Source organism: Strongylocentrotus purpuratus, unplaced genomic scaffold (assembly GCF_000002235.5).
Source record: "Strongylocentrotus purpuratus isolate Spur 01 unplaced genomic scaffold, Spur_5.0 spur5_scaffold_18, whole genome shotgun sequence".
NCBI lineage: Eukaryota > Metazoa > Echinodermata > Echinoidea > Camarodonta > Strongylocentrotidae > Strongylocentrotus > Strongylocentrotus purpuratus.
Window position 1 is genome coordinate 2,548,148 of NW_022145603.1, and position 8,761 is coordinate 2,556,908.

The following is an 8,761-nucleotide window of genomic DNA, read 5'->3' on the forward strand; positions in this document are numbered from 1 at the left end:
TTCAAAGCTACCTCATCACATTGTAACTAAATTATACGGATTTTTCAAGTTTCATAGTTTCCATACCTCAACAAAAAAAATCAACAACTTCCTTAACAATTATCCGATTTTAGTAAAAAATTAATTTGCTCTGTTTCACATGTTTTTCTGCTTCCGCTAAAAGCAAATTATTTTTAGAGTTGACTTCGCCTTTAAACGGATTTAACACTACCGTATGACCTTTGACTAAATCATGACCTAAACACCATTTCAAAGCTGAGGCACGTGTCATAATAAAGGGGCTCTCATCTAAAAGCATTATTTAATGGTTTATAAGACATATGTACGACAGAGGAAAAGGTTGTTTTCAAGGTTGAAAATTAAAGATAAGAGTTTTAACAATTTAATGGGGAATGAAGATCATCATCTGCACACTCTGCTGGCTTTCATAAAAGGGTTTGATGGTCTGAAAAGTCATTTGCGAGCGAGGAACTTTTTTAAAGATTTATGAGGTCGCAGTGCAAAAAAATACATCTTATGAAGAGGAAACGCTCAATGCTGATGGGGTTCTAAGCACCTTTTCATAACGGGAGACTGAAAAGACCTTTGGTAAGTTACATATAGTTATAACATCTATAACTACGAGCGAGCTTTGGGGGAAATTGCTCTTATAGTCGCTTGAAATTAGGGGCACGTTTAATGATGAGAGGAAAAGGGGACATTTATCGAAAGGATTAAGACACTTATTAGAAAAGAAAAGGAGCACGTGTCAAAGTACAAAGGCTAATTATCAGAGGTGAAAATGGAATGCACAAAGAAGGTGGTCTCGTACATTACCAGTAGTATTTTCAAAAATTATGTCGCGTGTATAAACTGTGTTATCAGGGGCGTTGCTAGAACTTTTTCAGTGGGGGGGGGGGGGCTGTACAGTCCACCGATTACCGACAAATATATAAATGCCAATGCCCCAATGTGTACAAATTTAACTCTAAAATCCCGGGGCCACGGAACTAAGTCATTTTTCAGTTCTCCCGCGTGAAGCGCGGAAGCTTTGATACTTCATTAAAATATTAGATAAAGAAGACGATTTGTTGTACCGTTCCCGACTCTTACTTCTTGTTTCGCGCGAAGCGCAGAATCTATGATGTTATTAAAGAAAAAAGACGATTCGTCGTACCTTTCTCGACTCTTAATCCTTGTCTGAATTCATTTTCGCCCATCCCGCGCGAAGCGAGGAAGCTTTCACGTTTCATTAAATTATTAGAGAAAGAAGACAATTTGTTGTACCGTTCTCGACTCTTAAGGGTAAGGGTAAGGGTAAGGGTAAGGGGACACTTTTTTTTTTTGTCTCAAAATTTGAAAAATTGACATTTTGCTCCGTTGGGGGGAAGGGGGTAAGGTCACCTTTCTTAGGTCAGCCATGGGGGTGATTTTTTTTTTTTTTTTTTTTTTAAAGAATAAAAAAAAATAAAAAAATAAAAACCAAAGGGGGGGGGGAGGAGGGTTTTAGGGATTTTTTAGGGGGTTTACACACATAAAAATACCAAAGGGGGGGGGGGTGGGGTTTAACCCCCCCCCCCTGCGTACGCGCCTGCATAGGGGTCTATATTCATAATGCTAGGAAAGGGAAGCTATTCAAAAATAGGCAATGATTGTCGCTATTCATAATTATATAGAAGAACAGGGTCGTTATTAAAAATTCGAAATGAGGGTTGCTATTCATAATATGAAATGAGCGTCGCTATTCATAATAATAATAAAAACGTTTCATTTTCCCAGGGTAGCCACTGCAGTTATGAAACTGCTCCAGCGGGCCCTGCATAACTAAATGTTATTACTTCCCTACTCCAATCTAATATGCTGAGCGCCTAGCTTGAAGGCAGAAGGTCCCATTGTTATAAGTCTTTGGTATGACTCGGCCGGGGTTCGAACCCACGACCTCCCATTCATGAGGCGAGCGCTCTAACCACTGAGCCACCATGCCCGGGAAGAGGGTCGCTGTTTATAAGGCTACGAGAGGGTCAGATGCTGCTTGTAAGTGTCGGCTTGCATGGTGATGTAGATATACAGTAGGTTTGCGGGTGCAACATGTGTGTGAGTGAGAGAGAGGTTTGAGGAGTCCTGAAAAGCATAGGCGCCGGAAGTGGGGGGGCAGGGGGGGCAGTTGCCCCCCCAGTCAAAAAAGTGGGGGGGGCAAAACGCATTTTTGCCCCCCCAAAACGCCCCCCCCCCCCTCCAAAAAAAAAAAAAAAAACAGTAAAGGAATAAACATGGTTTGTATTTTTAACCCAAAAGAACATAACAATAATAAAAACCTGAATTAAAGCACATATACCATTCCATTCAAAGAAAAGGAAAGTTCACAGGAATTAAATTTTTATAAACATTGCGCATGCTACCTATACGGTTTATAATAGCGATACGCGCATATCGTGGACATATTGTGCGAGAATGGGAAAACGTGTCTGTTTTTTTGGTTTTGTTATAGGGGTGAGAAGACATGAGCCCCTGAACGCTGGCGTACTGATGGGGGGGGGGGGGTATATCTATACGATACCAGTGATTTACACATGTTGCTGTTATGACATGATTTTCCGGTATTTTTTCTCCATTTGTTTTTAAGTCATACCTTTTTATGCGTTTGTTGGAAAATAAGAAATTCCCAAATTACAGTCGGGCGAAAAATACGCTTATTTAGAAGCCTTTATGACATGGTCTGCAAAGTGGCTGGGCTCGAGCCCCTCCCCCCTCACTTTTTGAAAAAGTATGTTAAAGAGAAAAAGAAAGAAAGACGGAGAGAAAAAATAAGTGACCTGCCAATGTCACAAATAAGGCATAAAAAATGCTCATCTGACCGTAATTAAATGCCTAAAACCCCAGAGCTTACGGGTGCTCCGCCCCCGGACCCCACCAAGGGCCCTAAGGCGGGCCCCTGGATGCTCATCTGACCGTAATTAAATACCTAAAACCCCTGAGCTTCCGGGGCTCTGCCCCCTGGACCCCACCAAGGGCTCTAAGGCGGGCCCCTGGATACTCATCTGACCGTAATTAAATACCTAAAACCCCTGAGCTTCCGGGGGCTCTGCCCCCTGGACCCCACCAAGGGCCCTATAAGGCGGGCCTCTGGATGCTCATCTGACCATTATTAAATACCTAAAACCCCTGAGCTTCCGGGGGCTCTGCCCCCTGGACCCCACCAAGGGCCCTATAAGGCGGGCCCCTGGATGCTCATCTGACCATTATTCAATACCTAAAACCCCTGAGCTTCCGGGGGCCCTGCCCCCTGGACCCCACCAAGTGCCCTAGGGCGGCCCCTGGTTGCTCATCTGACCGTAGTTAAATACCTAAAACCCCTGAGCTTCCGGGGGCTCTGCCCCCTGGACCCCACCAAGGGCCCTATAAGGCGGGCCCCTGGATGCTCATCTGACCATTATTAAATACCTAAAACCCCTGAGCTTCCGGGGGCTCTGCCCCCTGGACCCCACCAAGGGCCCTATAAGGCGGGCCCCTGGATGCTCATCTGACCATTATTCAATACCTAAAACCCCTGAGCTTCCGGGGGCCCTGCCCCCTGGACCCCACCAAGTGCCCTAGGGCGGCCCCTGGTTGCTCATCTGACCGTAGTTAAATATTAAAACCTCTGAGCTTCTGGGGGCTCCCCCCCCCCTCTGGAACACGTCAATGGCCTTAAAGAGGCCCCTGGATGCTCATCTAACCGTAATTAAATACCTAAAATCCCTGAGCTTCCGGGGGCTCAGCCCCTTGACACCCTGCCGAGGCTGGACCCCACGCCAATTTACGCTCTACCTGATCGTTAATACTTTCCGCGGGACCTGCATGTAACGTGTAAGACTGGTGGTGATGCAGATTTTTCGTCTGCCCCCCCCCTTCCGAACGTTTTTTCTCATTACGTCACTGCCCTCGGAAGGTGAGCCCCCTGGAATGTTTGCCCCCCCAATCCCAAACTGCTTCCGGCGCGCCTGCTGAAAAGGACTCTGACTCGGTAATAGAGACTTTTAGATTTGCGTGGACTGATACGTGGTACTTCCATTCAAGGCAGTGCTTTAAAAGGACGTCGATCGTAGCATAGACCTATTGTCTTCGTGCGAATCTAAAAGTCTCTATTCTTTCTTGGAGGAGTGTAGTCCTGAAAAGGACTGTTTGTTATCTTTCTTAGCATATTGTTCTCAGGAGAACTATAGCGCTTGGATAGGATGAGTGGCTCGACGTTTCGAACATGTTGACTATCCTTCGTCGTCCTGACGACGTCCTGACGACGGGGGGGGGGGGGGGGGGGGGGGAAGGGGGGGGGGGGGGGGGGGTGTAGCAGGGTTGCCATCAAGGGGCTGATCTATAATGTCCCAAACCTTCAGCAATGAAAGGAAGCAATGAAAGTTCTGTTTGTTTAAAATAGTGCTTGCATTTCCATAATTTTATCAAACGAATTCGTTTTTTTTTTGGTGCCTGCCATAACAACATGCAGAATTGACAACAGACTTAACTCCGTTTCGTCGACAATCAGCCATGCATGAAGTCTTTCGTCTACAATGTAAATTTACACATTGTGGGGTCTAACATTACCTTCATAGCAGCTTTAGGTTCTAAAAGGGCACTTGAAATGTAATATATAAGAATAAGAGCACTAACCATGCACTTTGAAGGTATTTGCGGTCTTAAACAAGAACTCAACTATCCCTTTAAGCCATTTTTTGTACGGTAGCGACCCCTGTATTATGTCTTTTTTATAAGCCTATTTTTCTTATTAGCTTTGACAATTATATGGAGACATCCCCATAATCTAGTTAATATATTCTTCCGCTCCAGTGGTGACAACAATAAAAGAAGGAAAACATAACACACTCATAACCCTATCGTAATTTGTCCCCCTTGTGGGAAATCTCTCCTCCCCCCTCAACTGAGAGTCACCCTTATAAAATTTACTTTGGTGACAAGACGATATATTTTATAGAAAACCATCGTCAGCCCCCCCCCCTGAAAATATAAATTAATGTCCGACATCTTAATGTCCGAGTCGTCATCATAGACTGTAGGCTATAAATTGAGTATAAGAGCACAGATGACATTGACCAGGAATGTCAAAAATTAACCCATTTTGCCTACTGTATGTCTCTTCTGGAATATAATACAGGAATAGAAGTACATTATTTTACTGGTAATACTTATGACAATTTTTGTTTGTTGCTTTCTCTTTTTTCTATTCAAATAAAAAGTGGGAAAAGAAAAAAATATATATGTCACGACAGTAAGACAATATATTAAATATATATACATATTTGCTTCATGATTACCAACCTCTCCTACGAGATGACCCCGACAATAAGACCCTATTCCGAACTCGTGGGAGACAAAGAGCATGGGATGACAATATATTATGCTTTTTACAATATTAAATACCATCAAGATAAATTATATAGTTTAAAAATAACAAAAAACAACAATATATTCCCGCTCTCAATGTGTATGATGAATTGATAGGTGGTATGTATATTAATAATGTGTTTGTTCTGTACCCAATAAACAAAATCACGTGAAAATCACGTCAATATCAAGGTATCGACTTGAGGAGAGTTACGTTCTTCAAACACCGTACATTTACGTAAATGTGTTAATACGTTTATTGCATTAGGTAACTTAAAACACACGTACACTAAATCACGCAATTGTCACTGCAATATCACCATTATAATAACGTGATTATCCCTACCTTGGAGACCATGGTTTGTAAACCTAATACTCCCGTGTTTGATTCGTTATGAAATTACATCTTCATACACGAAATTATCGCGTCACAGAAACACGTGAAGCGTTAATGATAGTTTTAGTCAAAATATCTGGTAATTTATATTTGTAGTATTTTCGAAATGAATTGCATATAACTAAATCATCAGTAATTAAGAAATATGCTGTAAATTCAGATAAATTGTTTAAAAAACATAGATCTGCACGCACCCCATATTCAATATGCAAATGAATTGGTGTCAGCTGGGTCAACTCGAAATATGCCAACGCTCAGTCATCAACTGGTGCAACTGGAAATGTGCACACTCCAGTTATCAACTGGTGCAATGAAAATATGCCAACAGTCAGTTATCAACTGGTGAACATAGAAATATGCCAACAGTCACGGGATTATCACCACGGAACTTAAATAGTAACTGTGAAACCATCAAGACACCCACGAATAACTCATTTTCACACATGGAAAACACGGAATACCCAGCTTATATTGATAATCCGTTTGAGTCACGCGATCATCACCGCGGAACTTATGGCAACTTTGACTTCCATTTAAATAGGTGTTTTAATACACCTAATAATGACTAATTTTTCACACCTAAATATCACGGATTCACAGCTTAGATTAGTAATCAGTTTTAACTACGTGATCATCACCAAGAAAGTTATGGTAACTTTGAAACCATTTAAATAGGTGTTTTAAGACACCTAATAATGACTAATTTTTCACGCCTAAAAGTCACGTATGACAAGCTTAGATCAATAATCCGTTTGAGTCACGAGGTCATCACCGCGAAACTTATGGCAACTTTGACTACCATTTAAAATAGTGTTTTAAAACACTTAATAATTACTAATTTTCACACCTACATATCACGTTTTCACAGCTTAGATTAGTAATCAGCTTGAGCCACGTGATCATAACCAAGAAATTTATGGTAACTTTGAAACCTTTTAAAGAGGTGTGTAAGACACCTCAGAATTACTAGTTGAATATAACCAGAGATTCACGGACAGAACAATAAGACGATTAGCCGGTGTAAGTAACGTGATTATTACCATCAACCTTGGATAACCTGTGAAACCAATAAATAAAGGTGCTTACAAGACCAAATAATTACGTATTTATCGCCACCATCGGTTAACTGACAAAAAACTCGTTGCTTGGTCAAGTGGTTATTTGGTCATAAACACTTGATTTACAGAGGTAAGTGGAATCACGTTACTCCAGTCGCGTGATAAACTGGTGGTTTTTAGGTTAGATGAAAACGTGAACAGGAGTACCTTTTATCTTTAAATGAAGGCACGTGTCGATAACGTTTAAATCTAGTTCAAAAGGCACTATACTTTAATCACTTAAAATACACTCCCAAAAGAGGTTACTTTTTGGTGTTCTGTTTATTGGGTAACGTATCAGGACAATTACCCCCTGGGCAATCACCCCCCGGGCAATTACCCCCGGAAAACTACCCCCGTAGGACGATTACCCTCCCGGAAAATTACCCCCTGGAGAATTACCCCCGAGGACAATTACCACCCAAGGACAATTACCCCCGGAAAATTATCCCTGGAGAATAACCCCCCGAGGACAACTACCCCCCGCGGACAATTACCCCCCGAGGACAACTACCCCCGAGGACAATTACCCCTCGAGGACAATTACCCCCTAGGACAACTTCCCCCGAGGACAACTACCCCCGAGGACAATTACCCCGCATGGACACTACTGGGCATGGTGGCTCAGTGGTTAGAGCGCCCGCCTCATGAACGGGAGGTCGTGAGTTTGAACCCCGGCCGAGTCATACCAAAGACTTATAACAATGGAACCTTCTGCCTTCTAGCTAGGCGCTCAGCATTTTAGATTGGAGAAGGGTAGTAATAACAATATTATGTTATGCAGAGCCCGCTGGAAGAGCAGTTTCATAACTGAAGTGGCTACTATGGGTAAATAAAACGTTGTTATTATTATTATTATTACCCCCGAGGACAACTACCACTCCCCCCTTCGAGGACAACTCCCCCCCCCCCCCTCCGAGGACAATAACCCCCGGAGGTCAACTATCCCCAATGACAATCACCCCCGAGGAATTTATAACGCTGTGACGTATAACGCAAGCCTCTCTCCAAATTGCTATTTACAGAAAATTGCATAAACCTTCATTTTCTTTGTTAGTTATAAATTTCATTTCAGTCTTTTCAAATTATTCAATTCGATATGGGGGTTGGAGTAAAGAGTAAAGAACAGAAATTACATTTCTTAGAAATTGAACAATACATTGCGCGCAGATGAGTACGCGTTACAGGTTCTCTCACCATCAATGGCACAACAAAGAAATTAGGAAGTAAGATTTCCTTTATGCATCCTCTGTAACTTTTTTAATCAGTTGATCGTGTATTTGTCTTTGTATGTATAATGGGCCCTTATCCATGCTATTAATTAAGGTTTTCGTCACGTTATCTATTATTTCTGTTTTCATGCTGAAGTATAATATGTTTTCGTGTACGTTAAATTATTTTGAAATAGAAATTGCCTTCAAGTTATATGTACGGTGCCATGTCAAAAGAAAATAAATATCTGCTCTCTGGTAATTCATCTTGTTTGAATTTGTAACGCCAGCACAACGTTTTTCAACCGGGGTGCCGCAAGAGAATGATTTGGTAAACCTTGATTTTGTAAAAAAAACATCAAATACCAGAACCGGTTAAAATATGTAATAACATGAGAAAATAAAATGTTTAAAGATACTAAAGTGTCTTCCTTTCTCGCTCGCTGACAATATTTTGACAGCAAGGTATTAGGGCAACGAGAGGCCCGAATATCCTCAAATTCGTGTATCAAGATCATGACCGAATATATCACTTTGTATTTATGTACATTTGGCGGCAAGGTGCGCGCATACAGTACTTTAAATAGAGTCTAGTGTGTGGATTACAAACTAATTTTTACCAGTTTGAAAAATGTCTTCTCCTTTTTATTCTTAAATGTGCATAGCACTTTAAGAGAGCCAGAGTCATGCAAAATTAA